This window comes from Meriones unguiculatus, chromosome 1, assembly GCF_030254825.1.
Source record: "Meriones unguiculatus strain TT.TT164.6M chromosome 1, Bangor_MerUng_6.1, whole genome shotgun sequence".
Lineage (NCBI taxonomy): Eukaryota > Metazoa > Chordata > Mammalia > Rodentia > Muridae > Meriones > Meriones unguiculatus.
In genome coordinates, this window is record NC_083349.1 from 109,955,976 (window position 1) to 109,974,568 (window position 18,593).

The 18,593-nt window shown below is 45.6% G+C and overlaps 1 protein-coding gene across 13 annotated transcripts in view; it reads left to right on the forward strand.

Moving 5' to 3' along the window:
* Positions 1 to 631: 631 nt before the first annotated feature.
* The window catches only part of Dtnb (dystrobrevin beta), a 201,574-nt gene continuing 183,612 nt past the window's right edge, over positions 632 to 18,593 (forward strand). For 6 of the 13 annotated variants that reach the window (XR_009584948.1, XR_009584956.1, XR_009584954.1 and 3 more), the window contains exon 1: positions 638 to 780. The gene's annotated coding sequence lies outside the window, so the exon portion shown is untranslated. Of the gene's footprint in view, positions 781 to 1,006; positions 1,032 to 1,085; positions 1,109 to 18,593 lie in introns of those variants that run through there. The other 7 variants (XR_009584952.1, XR_009584957.1, XM_060365208.1 and 4 more) reach the window with 5 other exon arrangements.

Consider the following 18,593-nt stretch of genomic DNA (forward strand, 5'->3'; position numbering starts at 1 on the left):
ATGAACTTCCAAATGCTCCCACTTTCAGGAACTACTGCGCAACTAAGCGGAAGTAATCTGTCCCTCTTCATCCTCTCACAGCATCTAGCTGTGATTTGACTTTGCGCAGGGGACCAGACTCAGTCCTTCACAGGGCTGCCCTTCTCCCTAAGTTACACGCTCCTGAGGACCAGGGGCCGTGATCCAGATCGTGTCCACCCGGCACCAGGCGCCGAGGCTGTGCTCAGGGAGCCTGCTGAGTCAATGTGGAAAGTCACTCGGGGCAGGACCCCGTGCTCGAGGCGCTGGTGAATGATTCACCGGGTGTTTCTCCGCATTCCTTACGGTGCAGTCACGTCGTGGGCGCAGCATCCAGGCACCGGGCAGCTACCTGTGGAGTGGAAGCGCGCCTCCGCCTCCGCGGCGGGCGCCCGGCGCTGGCCCGGAGGGGGCGCGCGAACCCGCGGGAGGGCACTCGGCCGCCGCCCCGCCCCCTCCGGTGGCGGAAGCCCCGCCCCTCCGCGCGCTCGCCCCGCCCTCCGCGCGCCCCCGCCCTCGCCCTCGCGCCCTCGCGCCCCCGCGCCGGGGGCGGGCTCGCTGCGCGTGCCGGGCGGGGAAGCGGCGCGAGCCGGCGCCGGGCACGTTCGCCGCGGGGGCGGCTCCGGGGCCTGAGTGGGCGCCGCCGCCTCGGTCGCCGCCGCCGCTTCAGCCGCCTCAGCCGAGGGGGCCGGGCCGGAGGAGAGCTGCGGCCGCCGGAGAGCCACGCGACGGCCCCTCCGCTCCGGCCGGGAAGCGAGCCAGGTGGGGAGCCCGCCGGGGCTGGAGGAGCGAGCGGGGTGGCGGGGAGCGCGGCCCCGGAGCGGCGACCCCGGGGAGACCGCACGCCGGCCCGGGGAGGGGGTCCCCGGCCACCCGCGCGCGCGGGGGCCGCGGGGCGCAGAGCTGGGCGGCGCGCGCCTGCTGCTGCAGCCTGAGCCGGGACTCGCGGGGAGGAGGAGGCTCCGCGTTAGGTGCTGAAGGGGGCGAAGGCGGCAGGTCCTGGCAGAGGGCAGGTGAGGCAGGCAGGCCCTGGCAGAAGGAAGGGAATTCATTCCAGATCACCGAGTCTCGGCGTCTCCCGAGGCTCCCGGTACGCGAACCTGCCCACCCAGGTCACCCTTGATGGGGGCACAGTGTCCCGAGAAGGAGGAGGATGTAGCTGACGAGTGCTTACTGTTAAATTCCTCCTGTGCCAGGCCTTGGGGGAATCAGACCTTCCAGCATTCTCTGCGAGCGTTTATTGATTAGCTACGGAGCGGGAGAGAACCGCGGGCAGCGCTGGGGTCACGACTTAGTCACTCTTCAGCCATCGTTTGCTCTTGAAGTGCTGACAGTTCGGCTGTGAAAGTATGCATATAAAATGTAAAGCGCTCTGTTTTGTGCTGCTTGTCCTGTTCACTTCGGGTCTCTTTAGGCTTTTCCCAGCCCTGGGAAACTGGAACCGTAAGTTGCTCGGTTTGTGGAGAAAGTAAGATACTCGAGGAAAGCTGGTGGGAAAAGAGGTTTGAAGGGTCTCAGCGACAGTTACAAGAAGAGAGGGAAAAGAAGTTTGGAAAGAGAATCTTGCTTTCCTAAGTAGAATTAAGCTCCCCGCCTGTTTTCTGCTCCATCCTTAGGATGTGGCCTGGATTCCAACAGCCCTGCAACTGATGCCTACTGCATGAGTGAGTGGAGCGAGCAAGGCTTGGGTACATTTTATAGGGAGTAGTTTCAGTCTCTGTAGAGTTAGGGATGCTTGGTGGATTTCCTTTGGTTGGTTCTCGGATTCTCTTTTCTGCCTCTTCCGGTAACCCAGGGTTTTAGGCGCTGGTAGGTTATAAACGGTGGCAGACTCCGGTGTGGCCATTCTTCATCCATATGGTTCTTGCATGTTGAGCACCAGGCGCTTGTCCTTTGGGTGGTTGCTTGAGATCCAGTTCTGGTTCTTCTCTTGCTGGCTTTTCCCCCTGTCATTCGAGGAGGGGGACAGAGGACAGAGGCAGCTTTTGCCTAGAGAACCGCTTTAATAATTTCTGCCCTGCCTCTTGGATCTTAGCTCTGAGGTGAGAGAATGCTTATGTCTCTTCCGTTCTGTAAGGACTGGAGTTCTGTTCTCCGCCTTGGTTGGACTCTCCAGCCCTAGGCTGCTGTTTCCTTTCCCTGGCTTGCAGTGCTTGTTGGGTTACTTTGCTTGCCAAATTAAAACTTGACCTTTTATGAGTTCTCTGAGGATTTTTATCAGGCATAGGTGGAACTGCCTCTGAAGGGGGTTGCGCAGTCAAGGTGGTGCTGGCAGCGTCTTTACGTTCACTGAGTTTTGCCTGGGAGACAGAATTTCTATTTAGAGTTAAAATATTAGAGTCTACAGGATTTCTAGTTGCCATTTATTTCATGTCTTCTGTGTTAACATATCTGAGCCTTAGTCTCCTCGGATAAAAAAACGAGAGCAATATTAATCCAAATTTGGCATTACATACATATTAAGCCTTGAAGTACATAAATTTATTTCATTTTCGTATCTGCCCTTCAGGGTGCAAGCATTAAGTATGTATCGAGTTTTGTTTTGGAGTGCCTAGGTGGCTCTGCAATTTTGGGTGCCTTGTTTCAGGCTCTTCTAATGTTTTATTTAGATATTCAGTTTACATCTATTTCAAAGTCAGTGCCCCCCCCCTCATTTTTTTAAAAACAGGATCTTGCTGTGTAGCCCCAGCTGGACTGGTACTTGCTATATTATATCACAGGCTATAGGCTGGCTTTGAACTTGTGGCTATCCTTCTGTAGTCTTCTGTGTGAACCATCATGCCTGGTTAAAACAAGCTTTGTTTGTTTCTCTAAGATACGGGCTCTCTGTGTGGCCCTGATGACTTTGAACTTTGTGGCTATCTTTCTGCTTATGTGTGCTGGGATTACAGGTGTTCACTAGTGTGCCTTCTTGATGTACATATGACAAAATGGGTAGATTTTGCATGTTTTGAAGAACCATACATATTGCAGGGTGTGTAGTACATGCATTTAGATCTCAGCCCTCAGGAGGCAGAGGCAAGCGGATCAGTGTGACTTCAAGGCTAGCCAGGGTTACATAGGGAGACGCTGTTTGAACAAAAAATAAAAACAAAAGCAAAACAAAGTAACAAAAGTCCTTTCCCCGGAAAAAGGGAAACCATGTGTACTTTGTAACTTACCCCAATCAAAATGTGTACATTTCTATCAGCAGAAGGTTAACTCATGCTGTCTTGGGACAGCTCCTTCTCCTATTTTATTTATTTCAAATTACACAAGTATTAGAGCTGTGGTTTCTAGCTGTATAGCTAGCTGTATGCTGCACAGTTTTAGGGGTGTCACTTGCATTGGAGGCTCTGTGCCTGGCGTCTCCTGGAGTTTCAGGGGTTCATACAGCTCAGAACCCATACTTGGTTATAAAATGCTGAGGATAAGCCCTCCCCACCTTGACATACCGAGCTTTTTCTACTGCAGTTACTAGTTTGTTGCTCTCTTCTAGGCCTCCTCTTATGCATTTTACTTTTTTGCATGTGTGTGTGTGGTATGTGGGAGTGTGCATATGGATATCCATGCACATGTGCATGCAAGACCAGAGTTGACACTGGCTGTTCTCAGTTGCTCTCTGATTTATTAGGTTCAGCCTCGTCCTGAAGCTGGAGCTGGCCAGTTTCGTTAGTCCAGCTAGCTAGCTTGCTCTGGTGATTCCCTGCTGTCTCCAGAGTGCTGGCATGATAGGTGCTGCTACACTAGCGTGGGTTCGAGAGAGCTGAACTCCAATCCTTATTCTTGTGCGGCGAGTGCTTTATCCACCGAGTCACCTCCAGCTCTCTCTTTCATCTTTCTGTAGCATACTGTCCCGCTCTGTAGCTTGTTCTTTCCCTGAGAGATTATTTTTGAGTACAGTTTTCATGTTGGGACATAGGGGTCTCCCCAAGTCGTCTTTACTGTGTGATTTGGTAGCGTGTAGTATACTGGACTTAGTATATTTAAACCTCTCATTATTGGTAATTCTTCAGTGAGTGGAAAGCAAATACACCTTTTAGACTGAGCCTTTCCTTAACGAAAGCAAAAACGTTGTATTTAGTTATATATAAGCTTCAATGTCATCAATATATTAAACATTTCTCCTAAGTGGTTGTGTGTGTGTGTGTTCAGAAAAAAAAAAATCTCAAGTTGGTGACGTGGCTCAGCAGGTGAAGGCACCTTGTCACTAATCCTGATGATCTGAGTTCAATTCCTGGAACCCACATGGTGGAGCAAAAAATGGATTCCTGCAGGTCATCTCTGACCTCCATGTGCCATAGCATGCAGGTACCCACACATACACACACAGAAACAACTGCAGTAAAGACTTAACACACCAATTTCTCTATCTCAGGCTATGAATTCTATTTTCTGGTTTCTTTTGCTTGGTAATATGCATTTGTGATTCTTCTATATCTATTTATGAGCTGATGGCTTATTTCCTTTTAGCAACAAATAATATCCCAATCAATGGGAAATACCAGTTTGTTCATTCATCTAGTGAAAGTTTTTGGTAATTCTGTATAAAACTGTTCTAATCTTCTGTATGCATGTTTTTTTGTAGACAAAAGTTTTTTTTTTTTTAAACTCATTTGGATAAATTAGGAGTACGATACTACATAGAATATGCCAGATCAAATAAATATGTTTCACTGTAGAGGAAACTGCTGAGCAGGCTTCCAAGGTGACTTCAGTTTTGCATTGGCAATAATTGTTGAACATTTATGTCCAGGTGCCCCTAAACGTACGTGTGAAATCAGTCTTGTCATGCTGTCTGTGAACTTATATCTGGGATGAGTTAATATTCAGTTAGCAGCTGTTGATGGCTCATTCTTAGCTGGTTTATCTCAGTGCATGTTGAAGTCTTGACTTAGGGAATTCGTTCTATTTTGAATGACTTTCTCTTTCCTGTTTCTATGTCCACCCATTTGCCTGTTGTATGTGGGGTTTAAGATGTTCAGCTGGCCTGCAGGAATCCCAGTCTAGAGTCAGATATGAATGAAGGTCAGGGGTCCTGCCCTCATAATGTGTGTCCCGGTTCAATTCCTGGCCAGGGGGCCTGTTTGCACTTTCCCACTTTTCTAAGCCATAGCATTGCATAAACCGTATTCTAGGCAGAGACTGACAGTGCATTTTAAGCTTCTTTTCAGCTCCAGTCTTAGCCCTGGTCCTGCATGCTGGCTTACATGCCTCATGTTCTCTACCCTTTTTTACTTGGACTTGTATTTCCCTGTAGGAGGTGTGGGTTCTGGACTCACAATCCAGATAGCGTATAGTTTCATCATGCTCCTAAATATATCTCTTGCTGTGTTTTTGATCAGAATGGAAGTTTTTCTTGTATTTTGATTTTTATTAAACATTTTTTTCCCCCATTGATTGAAGCAGAGGGGTTGCAGTTAGGTGTCACTTACATTGAATAGAGGTCAGAATTGATCATACCACTGTCATCTTATTGTTGTACCTTCGTGTACCAGGGTGACAATGGGCACTAAATTTTTTTTTTTTTCTGAACTGGAAATGCTTACAGTGTTTTGCTGGTAGCTATAATGTTTCCTGAGGCCTTTTGGTTGGTGACGTTTTGTGTCAGTCTAAGGATGTTTCTTCTGTTTTTGCTTTTGTTGAGTGTTGGATTTTATCAATGGATTGTTTTTGGCATTTATTGAAATGATTTGTTTATTGAAATTATTTGGTAGAAATAGGGTAGAGTGCTGGGGCTGGAGAGGTGGCTTGGTAGGAAATAGCACTGGCTGCTCATGTTGAAGACCTGAATTTGATTGCCAGCACCGTCATGGTGCCTCATAACCATCTGTACCCAGTCTCAGGGCATCCAGCATCCTCTTCTGGGATCTGTGGGCCCTGGGCAGGTGTGTGGTGCAAAATAGTCATGTACATAAAAATAAAAATATCTTAAAAATAAATAGGATGGGCACTTTGTGTTGTTGTATGTAATGGAATGACATCTCTATAGTTCAATTTTTTTTTTTTTAAGATTTCTGAACAGAGTCTTCAGTTTGTGACTGGCTGGCCTATAACTCACTGTGTAAGCCAGGCTGGCCTCCAATTCATGGCAGTTCTCCTGCCTTAGCCACCCAAGTGTGGGCATTACAGGCATTTGGTACCCTCCTCGGTTATGTTAAATTATTTTTATATTTTCTGAGACAAAGTCTTATGTTTGGCCTCAACCACTGTGTAGTTGGCACTGACCTTAGACTTCTGATTCGTTTATGCAGTGTTGGTGTTGGAACTCAGGGCTAGCAAACTACTAAGCATTTCCTGCATTTTGATCCAAGCACTGTAACAGAGCTGCATCTCCAGCCCCTTGATCTTGAATTTATGTGTATTACTCACACTATGTATAAATTAAAACGACTGAAATGCTGTGATAATCAGCAAATATCTTTGTAACTGAGATATACTGTAGTCGGAGTGCCTGGTGGCTGACATTTGTTAGGGCCTTAGGTTGTGCCAGGCATTGTGCTAAACATTTCACATGATTTGTTTGCTAGTTATCGAAGCCCCATTAAGGTTTAAATTCAGCTGTCCAGAGCTCTGGGTAGTTACAGCGTATGTTACTGAATGTTTATTGGAACCCAGGGAATGCTCTCAGATTTGTTACAGGGAGATATCTCGGGTTTTAAATTTATTTTCCCTGACACTCCTTTTAATCTGGAAGCGAAAAGAATCAGTATTAGAAGAAAGATATTTGAGAATTTTCCTAAAATGAGCAAGGGAGTTATTTTATTTTATTTTATTATTTTTTTAATTAAAGGTGGTTTTGACTGTATTAGCCACAGTCTGAGCTTAGACCTACCTGCGTAACCATGTCGACATTCAGGGAAGTCTGTAGGAAGTCTGCAGGAGACTGTGTATTTGTGCATGGGTTTTCCAGAGTGCTTTGTGTGTGCATGTGCCTGTGCCTCTGCTTGTGCTTGTATGTGCTCCTGCATGTGAGGGCCAGAGGACAACCTCACGTGTCGTTTCCCAGGCACCATTCACCTTGGTTTTTTCTCCAGACTGGCAGATCTGGCTAGTGTGGCTGGCTAGAGAGCACAGAAGATCTCTGCCTCCTCAGGGCCAGGATTATAACTGCCTGTCAGCAAGCCTGGTCTGTTTACTCATCTTTCTGCTTGTGTGTATGCGTGGTGTGTGTGTGTGTGTGTGTGTGTGTGTGTGTATATATACATGTGGAGGCCACAGACTGATGTGTGGTGTCTTCTTTACGTACTGGGCCAGATCTCCCACCTGAACCCAGGAGCTTGCTGGTTGAGCTAACCTAGCTAGTCAGCGTGTTCCGGGGAGCCCTGTCTCATGAGTGCAGGCCGCCAGGTCCATCCCAGGTGGGTGCTGGGAATCCAAATCCCAGTTCTCATGGAGTGTGACTGGTGCTTTCCCCAACTGAACCAGCCCCACCCACTCCCCCAGGACTTTTTGTAAACTTGGGTTTACATGAACTCAGCTCTTGGTGCCTGAGCTGGCTCCCTAGCCCATACCTGAATTCTTTGCTATGACAGAGGTGTAGAGGTTAGGAAACCTAACAAGCCAATTCAAAGGGAAGGAAGGAAGGCTCTTTGAACACATAGTGCTGTACAGAGATGCGCTGGAAACGTTTCCAGAGCTTCCCCCCTCTGCTTTTCTGTGTGCCGTGGCAGTTACTTAACCTCGGCCTGTGGACAGAGTCCGGCTCTGTGGCACATTGTTTTCCCAGCACAGAACAGACGGGAGGATTCTCCTCACCCTCTCCCCCACAGCTCATCAAGGGCACCACTGTTTTCGTGATTTCTGTCCTTTCCATCTACTCCTGCTTGCTTTGCAGAGGGTGATATGCACAGTGGGATGGAGAGGAAGGGGTTTATAGCCACGTTGTTGGCTACCTAAAGTAATTGCCTCATAATCTTAGGTCTCAGTCTCCTCAGCTACTTATAACATCCACCTAAGCCCTAAGTCTAGCACAGTCCGGACTTCTCATGCTAGGGTTTTTTTTTTTGTTTGTTTGTTTTTTTGTTTTTTTTTTTGAGACAAGGTGGGTCTTGCTGTATTGCCAGGCTGGTTTTGAACTCATAATCCTTCTGCCTCAGCCTCCTGAGTGCTGGGATTTCAGGCAAAGCCATACCTGGCTGTTCTGTTTTAAGAGCTGTGATTTCTTCCAGATTTGGGAAGGTGCTGTAGGCCGGGTAACAAGAAAATCAAACAGTTATGCTTTATTAATCTGCCGACACTTCATCTGCGTGTGTGACGACAGGCCTCAGTGGCATGTGCTAGGGGCTGGGAGCTGGCGGTGGCAACGCCTCTGCTCGGGTAGGCGAGTCTCCTTTTCTGTCTGCTTACACTGCGGCTCACCTCTGCCTGGCTCAGAGGGCTTTCAGATTCCACTGTCTGATTTGAAGGAAATGAACCTTGCTAAATAGGTGGCTGGCTTAACCAATGCCTGCAAAGAAACTGCGGAGTGGATTTTTGGTCAACAAGAGTGAAGTCACAAGACAAGCATACTTGCAGAACAAGGAGGAGCAGACTGGACACTGCTTCTGTTCACCTGTTGAGCTTGTTGTCAACTAAATGCAAAACACAGAAACAATGATCTGATCGGATTGATGTAGAATGAGCCAGAAGCAGCTAAACATACCCTTATAATGATTAAAAATGCTATTTGTGTACATGTTGAGTGTACTCTGCCTTAAGGTGATATTGTGATGATGTCATGATATTATGGACTAACAGTATTGTTGGTGGATTTTTAATTTTAGTTAAAAAAATTTTTTTTGAGGCAGGGTTTCTCTGTATATCCCTGGCTGTCCTAGAACTAGCTCTGTAGTCCAGGCTAGCCATGAACTCACAGAGATCCACCTGCCTCTGCCTCTTGAGTGCTGGGTTTAAAGGCATGTGCCACCACTGCCTGGCTTACATGAACTTTCAGTGTGCTCTCTCGCTACTTCTGTTTTCCTAAGATGCATGAATATGTTGCTTTAAGTATTGCAGTACCAAAAATCAGGCATGGTGTTCCTGTAATTCTAGTAATTCTAGTAATACATGTAATTCTAGTGCTCGAGAGACTAAACTAGGAAAATTGCCTTGAGTTTGAGGCCAGCCTTGGCTACATCTAGAGTTCCACGCCACTTCAGACTTGTGCTACGGAATGAGAATTCTGTTTCAAAAATAAAAACAACTACAACAACAAAACCCAACCAATCATACAAAAAAAGTATTCATGTTAAATACTATAGTCTTGGCCTTAAACTAATACCTAATTTTTAGTAATATTTCTACTGTATTTTATTTTCTGTATTTTAGTGTATTGAATTTGAAGTGTTTATTTTAATGGCTCTTTCTTAGTTTTTTTTCTGTTGCATAAACTCTACAAGCTTAATTATCTGGGAACATAAATTTTATTCATTTTTGGCAGTCAGTCTCTAATTAGATTTTAAAATATTTAGAAAATTTAATGTGTATGAATTTTTTTGTTGTTGTTGTTTGTTTTTGAGGCAGGGTTTCACAGTGTAGCCCTGGTTGGCCTGGTGTTTGTTATGTAGACCAGGTTGGCCTCAAACTCAGAGATCCACTTGCCTTTTCCTCCAAGTGCTGAGATTAAAGGCCTGAAATTGAAGGCTGCTGTGCCTGGCATCTGTCAGGTTTTGGCTTGTGTGTTATCTGTGCACCGCATGTGTGCCTGGTATCTGCAGAGGTTAGAAGGGGGCATTGGATCCCCTCGAACTGGAGTTATAGGTGGTTGTGAGCCTCCATAGGGGTGCTGGGAATTCAACATGGGTCCACTGCAAAAGTGGTTCTAAACCACTGGCCAATCTTTCTAGCCATTAGTTTTATCTATCTATCTATCTATCCATCCATCCATTATCTATCTATCTATCTATCTATCTATCTATCTATCTATCCATCCATCCATTATCTATCTATCCTTCCATTTATTATCTACCTATCTATCTACCTATCTATCTATCTATCTATCTATCTATCTATCTATCTATCTATCTATCTATCTATCTATGTCGAGACAGGGTTTCTCTGTATAGCCCTGGCTGTTCTAGAACTTGCTCTGTAGACAAGGCTGGTCTTGAACTCATAGCGATCCACCTATCCCTGCCTCCCGAGTACTGGGATTAAAGGTGTGCTCTATCATGCCTGGCTGATAAGTAAGTAAGTAAGTAAGCATGAGGAATTAAAGACAAAACTGAAAAGCCTTTTTTTTTTTTTTTTTTTGAGTGGGATGGGGTGACCGCCTCAGGTAGTCCAGGCTGGCCTCCAACTCTTTATGTGCCTGAACTTGGCCCTGAACTCATCCTCCTCCCCCTCAGGTGCTGGGATTTCAGGTGTGTGCCACTATACCTGGTTTTTTATTTAAAAAATTTTCAATATGATTTAAGTTTTGTGATAATCTAGTACCTTAGCATTTTCTTAGCTCAGTGATAAATTTTCTTACTCTAGGAAGGAAAGACAAAATTCACCATTACATATTAAGTACCCTCACTGTGTGCTTCATCCATGAACTCTCCATCACCTCTACTTGGACAAACCCTGTTGGTTTTGCTGCGTCTGGCACCTTGCTTTCTCCAGATCGTGAATTTGGGGTACTGCAATATGGGGTGGTTTTACGTTTGTGTTTTCCCTCTTGTATTTTTCACTTGTGTCTAAGCTTCCTCTGTGTCGTTTCCTGGCTCAGCACTTCATTTTATTGCTGAACAACATTGTGCTTTAGGAATTTAGGAATGCGCTTTTAGTTTATTTACACAGCCACACATTGAAGGGCATTTTTGTTGGTTTCTGGTGTTTGTCAATAAAGCTATTTGCAACTGGCTGTGGCAGAGGATGGATATCTGTGGTTTTGTATTAAAGAAAAAGACAAAAACTACTCAAGTATAGTGAGTAGCATACACCTGTAATCCCAGCACTTGGGAAGTACAGACAGGAAGATCAGGCATTCAGGGCTAGCCTTGACTACATAGTGAATTTGAGGCTAGCCTGAGCTATGTAGGAAGACTTTGTCTAAAAACAAAGCAAAAGATAGAGGTTTTGTGTGACATAAAATCTGAGTTCAAATTGTGTCAGTAAACAGTGTGACTTCTGGGTCACATGGTAAGAAGCTGCTTTCTAGTGCAGCGTTTGTATATGGTCCTGTAACAGGCAGTTCCTTTTGTTCTGTTATTGTCAGCATTTGGTATTGTCGGTCTTTTCAGTTTTAGCCCTTTTAATGGACACATCATGATATCTCTTTATTGTTTTAACTTACCATTTTGAACTTACTGAGCATGCTTTCACACTATTACTCATTCTGTATCTTCTTTGGCAAGGTGTCCAATTAGACCTTTTGGCCTTTAAAAAACATTTATTATGTGTATGGGTGTGGGTGGAGGTCAACCGACAGCTTGCAGGAGTTGACTCCTCCCACCATGGGGTCCCAGGGCTTGGTGGTACACACCTCCACCTGAGCGTCCTGCTGGCCCACTGACCATTTTTAGTTGGACTGGTTTTGTTGTTGTTGTTGTTGTTACTGAGTTTTAAGCGTTATTTCTAAAAGTTGTATGTACTTTGAAAAAGTGTTTACTCGTTTGTGTGTGAGTGCGATGTGAGTGTGGCCACGTGTGCCGTGGGGGTGTGTTTAGGTGTCAGAGGACAACCCTTAGGGAGTCAGTCTTCTCCTTTCATCTCTGTTCTGGGGATCAAGCTAAGCTCACAGTGCTTAGTCACTGAGCCGTCTCGCTGGGCTGAAAATTCTTTATTTTATTCTGCTTGTTTTCATTTTTTAAAACAACTTTGCAGAGCAGTTAATTTTGATTAAGATTCAGCTTAGAACATTTTCTATCTCATGAGCTGTTGTTTTTGGTGTTCTGTGTAAAAACTTGTTCCCTCAGTTTGGGTTTGGGCCAAGAATATTAAATAGCCTCGTCTAGGAACTTGGAATTTGGCTTTAAGGTTTAAGATGCTTTGCTTGTGTCTCCCAGCCGGGACTCTGGCTTCTTTTACACGTGGTAGACTGTGCCTATGTCTGTTTTTAGTTTGGGTGGAGAGGAGCACCTGCCTGCCAGGGTGACTGGATGAGCCGCAGAGCAGACAGGTTTATGTGGATACAGCCTGCCTGCGGGTTTCTTTGTGTGTCTGCAGGATGAACTTACAGGAAAAAGGGGGTGGAGAGTCCTGGGATCAGGAGGTCACAGAATTTTATTTGTTCGTTAATCTGTTGGAAGGTTTTGGCAGTAGAAATGGGGGAAAAGGGGGAGTGGCTATGAGAGTGATTGGGAGGAAGGAAATGGCAGGGTTTGAAATTAGAGTCAGCATGTAAAGAGGATGATAGAGAGGTATTGGTTATCTTTAGACTAAGAGAAGGCAGAATTCCAGGAGTCCCAGTGGAAGGAAGTGAGGAGGTACTTGCATTCGTGCAAGTACTGATGCTCAAGGTCCTGTCTCAACAGCAGGGCCATGTGGTCAGCTGTGGCGGTAGAGGACCTTGTTGGGTATAGGGCTGTTGAAAGCCTAACTACAGAGCTGCAGATGACAACACCCATAAAGCACTGGCCGGGGGAAGTAATTGACGGCATTTGGTATGAGCCTCTTAAGTTTGGACTTGAGGTTGAATGAACAGGTATTTCTTCAGCAGCTGATTCTAGGCAGAAATTTGAATGCAAGCATTTTATTTAGACAGTTATCTCTGGAAAAAAAAAAACTGTTGGACAGAGAGAAGTAGATAGGAACAAGCAGATAGCAAATATGGGTTGATTAACCATTGTGTTAACGGTCATTTAGCTGTAGCTTGCTCTCACCGATGGCCCCCAGGAGCCAGTGTGAAACAGGTAGAGAATGTCGAGCCAGCAGAGGCCCTTCTATACCATCTCCACCAGCTGCTGGCTAAAAGTGTTCCTAGGTGGTATATCTATAGTGTCTCAGGCCTGCCCTGAGGGAAGCAAGGCTCCGGAGCTTGTGGGTGGGGGGCTAAGCAGCTGCTGCCAGTCTAGGATGCAAGGCCTTGGTAAAGTGTAGACGGTGTAGGGCCTGAGGAAACCCTTTTGACACCTACCTTGATACCTTCTTGTGGTTCCAGCATCTCCAGCTCCCTTTCTCTAGGACATAATTTAAGTATTGTATTTCAGGGTTAAATGAGGCGTATCAGGATTGTCTCCAGGTGTTTTTGTTTGATTAAATCCTGATTCATGAGCCAGTGCCCCGTATCAACACGCTTCTTCTTACCAGCGTATACTGGGCCTCCAAGTTCAACTCTCTCAAGATCCTTTCCAAGACATGTCTTACGGTTACTCCAGGTGTTTGGTGAATCAGGCCTGCTCTCCCCAACGCAGGCATGGTGCCTCCCTGTTCAACTGTGACAAGGCTGGCCTCTTGTTCTTTTTTAAAAAATGATTTATTTATTTTTGTTTTATATGCATTGGTGTTTTAGCCTGCATGTATGTGTGTGTGAGGGTGTTGGATCCCTTGGACTGGACTCACAGAGAGGGTTGGATCCCGTGGACTGGACTCAGACAGTTGTGAGCTGCCATGCGGGACTGAACCTGGGTCCTCTGAAGAGCAGCCAGTGCTCTTAACCGCTGAGCCATCTCTCCAGCCTTGGCCTTGTGGTCTTACTCTCCCAGAGGCAGGGGTAGATCTTGGAAGCTAAGCATCTTTCAGGACATAATCCCAGCACAGGCCTTTGTGGTCTTTCTGCAGTAGAGGGTCAGAGCTCTCTTTAGAGTTTCTGCAGTCTGTAGATTTCCTGTGTGCCTTCTGCCCTGACATACCCAGCCTCCTGATCAGCAGCATTCCCACCAGTGTGGTATGTTCATTAGAATCAGTGAGCCCACACCGACGCATTGTTTACTCCCAGACGTGCAGGTGATGTTACGGTTGACTGAGTGCTGCATGTTCTTGGGTTTAAACAAATGGTGCAGTGGCGTGTACCAGCCATTACCAGACTGGATGGTTTTCACTGCACAAATATTCCTCTGTGCTCATTGGATTCATTGCCCACCTTGACTCTAGCGTCATCAGTCTTAACTGTCTCTGTAATTTTGTAATTTTGTGTTTTCATGGATGTTGTGTAGTTAAAACAGTGTTTTCTGTCCTCTTTTAAATTTTTTTTTTTTTTTTTTGGTGACAGGGTTTTATTTAGCCCAGGCTGAGCCTTGAACTTGCCCTGTGCTGGGATTACAGGTGTTCACCACCACTCCTGGCTCCAGACTGGCTTCTTTCCCTTAGTAATTCATGCTTCAGTGTCTTAATGGCTTCATAGTTCATTTCTTTTTGGAACTGGATAGTTTATCGCTTCACCTGCTGAAGGCCCATGTGGATGTTTTCAGGATCTGGCGGTTATAAACAAAGCTGCTATGCATCTGCGTGCAGTGTTTTTGGTAGGTGTACACTGTTACCATCTCTGCCTAAATACCAAGGATTGTATGATAACACATCTTGTCGTGTAAGGACGTGGCCAACTGTCTTCAGAGTGCCTGGGCCTGTTGCTTTGCATTCTGACTAGTGCGTGGGGTTGTCGGCTCCCCGCTTCGGCAGTTCTGATAGCACACAGTGGTATCTCCTTGTTTTCATGTTCTATGCGTGCCTGTGTGGGTGTGCAGGCATGTGCTGGTGTGCAGGTACATGTGAACACATCTGTGGAGGCCAGAGGCCCTTTCCTTGTTGTTGTTGCTATTTTTGTTTAATTTCATGAGACAAGGTCTCCTACGTAGCTTTGACTGGCCTGGAGCTCACATGTGGACCAGGCTGCCCTTAAACTCGCAGAGAGCTACCTGTCTCTGCCTCCTCAGTGGTGGGATTAAAGGTGTGCACCTCGACCTCCAGCCCCAACTTTCTACTTTTGGTGAAGTTGAGTTTAACAGTTCTTTTCTTTGGTTTTGCTAGTGCTGTTTTATCTAAAAAGTCCTCACCAGGCCTGGAGGGACTTATCTCTCCAGTCAGAGCGCTTGCTGTGCAAACACGAGGACTCAAGTTGGGATCCTAGAAAAAGCCAAGTCTCTCCGTGTGCATCGGAGGATGGGACCGGATGGAGAGGAGGATTTCTGGGGCCTGCTGCCTGCCAGCCTGGCTCCAGGGTCAGAAAGAGACCCTGTCTCAAAGGATTATGATTGAGAGTGACAGAGCAGGGCCCCATGTCTTCTAGCCTCTGTGCAAGTTTCGTACACACACACACAGTCATCACCTGAGTGTGGCGGCCCACACCTGTACTCTCAGCACTTGGGAGGCTGACGCAGGAGGATTACCACACTTCAAGGCCAAGATCTAGTTGAGTTCCAAGCCAGCCTAGGCTGCAGTGGGAGACCCTCTGTAAAAATAAAAGAGAATCTCCACCATTACCCCAGGCTGTATGTTTTCGCCTGTGATTTCAAGGGTTGTGTTAGTTTTATGTTTTAAAATTAGACCATTTTGAGCTAATTTTTGTGACAGGTATAAGATCTGTGTTTTGAATAGTGTTTTTGCATTTGGATATCCAATTCTTACAGTAATCCTTGTTTTTTTCTTCATTCAGTCGCCTTTTGATAGTGAGTCTTGAAGCTGGTGGTTTCTGGCCTCAGCTTTTACTTTTATTTTTTTTTAAATATCATCTTGGCTATTCTTAGTTTTTTGTCTTCTGTGTAGACCTTAGGAATTTGTTGATATTTACAGAGTAACTTGGGAGTTTGGTTGGGATTACGTTGAGTCTATAGATTGAGTTTTAAGGAACAGACATCTTGACAATGTTTAATCTTACTTATGAACATGGAATCTTAGTAATTTATTTAGTTTTATGTTGATTTTTTTTCACAAGTTTTATGGGTTTCTTCACATTGGTCTTGTACATGTTTTGTTATATTTGCACAGAATATTCATATTTTGGGGGTGATAACATAAGTGTTATGATTTTTAAATTATTTTGTTAGAGGTGTTAATTTTTAAATTTTTATGTTTTGCCTGCCTGCATGTAATATGTACCATATATGTGGTTGTTGCTCATGGAGATCAGCCAGCAGGTGTCAGATCCTCTGGAATTGGAGTTTGGCTCGTTGTGAGCCACCATGTGGGCACTGGGCATCAAACCTGGGTCCTCCAAAAGAGCAACGAGTGCTCTTGACCCTGAGCCATCTCTCCAGCACCTATGTTTTAATTTTTTAATGTGGCATTATGTTACTAATTTTAGATTTCAGTGTGTTGCTGCCATACAGGAAATGGATAGGTTTTTGTATATTGATTTTTGTGTATTGATCAGGTCACCTTGCTGTGATTTCTTACGCGGTGGTGGATTTGGGAAATTCTTTGTGGTTTTCTGCGTTAGATGGTCATGTCAAGGTGAACATGGACAGTTTTATTTCTTCCCTCTCAAGCCGGTTACTTTTTATTTCCTTTTCCCTTCACAATTTTAACTCCTGTAGTTTTCCACACAAGCTGTGAGCCCGATATTTCTTCCACTCTGCTTTAGCTTGCATTTCTTCTCTGCAAGCAAACTAGAGGGCTTTCCTGGGTGTTTTTTTTTTTTTTTTTTTTTTTTTTTTTCAGCATGACAAGGCTTTGTTTGCGGAGCCTGGCTGTTGAGGCCTGGGGCTGTGAGAGAGAAGTGTTAAACGCTTCTTGGGTGGTCTCTTTCTCCACCTGCTCAGGCTTACCTCACATGTGTCTCTAATGACTCCACTTGCTTTAGTTTGGGTTTAGTAGTTGTGCTCAGTGGCTGAGGTGGTTATATTCTTACCCCAAATTCCAGGATCCAGAACTTTCTTGGGCTGGTTAGGACTTATCCGTCATCGACTGAAGCTGTTCGTTGTCCAATGGGAGTGAGGAACTTTGCAGGCTTCTTGGCTAGAGACTATTCAGGCAGCTGACCGGAGTTCTCCAGGGAAAGTGCAGCTGTGAAAATATAGCCATCCCCCAGCAATAGAAAAGTAACTAAGCCACCTGGGGAAGGGATGGCCGGGCAGGACAGCTTCTACTGTTGTTGGGATGACTGTGCGTGTGGGGGGTGTGTATGGTGCATGGGTGTGCGGTGTGTATTAGGCAGTGGTGTGGTTATGTGTTAGGCAATGGTGTGTGTGTGAACATGCACTACCTTTCACGCCTCCACAAGATGTTGATGCTGGGTGTATTACTATTAGTTTTTTGAGACAGGGTCGCTGATGACCCTGGAGCTCACTGGCTGGCTAGACTGCAGGCTGTTGAGCTGCTGAGATCAGCTTATCTCTATCCTCCCTGCCCCCTCCCAACTCTCACCGGCATTAGGGATTACAGGTGCACACCATCACATCTGGCCTCTTTTATGTGGGTGCTGGGGCTCTGAATTTAGGGCCTCATGTTTCTGCAGCAAGCTGGCTACCCATTTAGCCATATCTTCAGCTCCTGCCTCATTGTCTTGAAAACCTCTGAAGTACGTACTGTTTACTTCTATGATTGGCTATAAATCATTGAAACATCTTTATAGTGGGTTTTCATCTTTTCTTCTCCCTTCACATTTCTTCCTTTCCCCTTGGATTTTCTTTTCTTTTTTTCTTTTTTCCTTTCCTTTGAAAACAAACAGACAAGAACAAATAAAAGCGGGATGTATTAATTACGTTTCTTGTTGAGACAGAAATACATGCAAGGGTTTATTTTGGTTCACAATTTGAGGATCCATAGTGGCTACTGGAGATGGAGGCACTCGGTCACAGTGTATTTGCAGTTCGGAAGCAGAGAGAGATGCCAGAGCATGAGGCAGATAACACACCTTCAAGGCTGGCTCCCAAAGCCACGCCTGCTAACTCGGCTGCAGTATCAAAAGGCCCCACCAACAGTGCCCCCAGCTGGGGACCAAGTGTTCAAGTGCATGGACCTGTGCAGGACATGTCACTTCTAAACCCTAATAGTTGGTGAAGGCTGTGTGGTTTTTTGATGCCATTTTAGTAACAAGGAATGAATCTTCGAGTGATTAAGGTGCTTCCCCAAGGATGGACTCTTAGTAATAGAACTGAGACAGAAGCACATGCTGTTTGTTTTCGTTTTGACAGTGGGGGCCTGCTAGCCTAATTGAAGCCAGCCATGTAATAATCCAGTGTTAATTATTGCTATAAATAAATATTGTGAAACTTTTTCTTGCAGGACCAAATAGTGAACTTTACTTCAGACCTTCCAGGCCAGGAGTTCCCTGTGGCATGCATTGTAGTCTGCCATTGTTTTGTGAGTACAGAAATGAAGCCAGGCATGAAAACACGGGCCTAAATCCCACCATGTAGGAGGCAGAAGGATTAGGTCTTCCTCACGAGTATAGCAAGTTTGAGGCTACCTGGACTAGAGGAGACCATGTCTGCCCTCATACCCCCTCCGAGGAAGAAAAGGAAACAGAACTGAACAGATATGTCTGTGTTCCAAAACTCTATCTGCAGAAGCAGATGGCAGGTCAGACTTGCCCAAGAAAGTGTAGCTCCTGTAGTTTGTCATAGTTCTGCATGCAGTTGTGGTTGCTGAAATTACCTGGCACTACCTGTAGGGTGGTGGCTATCTAGATGACCCACGATATATATTGCTTCCCAAGACGAATCTGAAAATGGCAATAAAATTTTAGAAAATTGCCACTGAGAATTCAGCAGTCTCTAGGAACTCAATTTCTCTGCTTTGAGAAAAGTGATGTA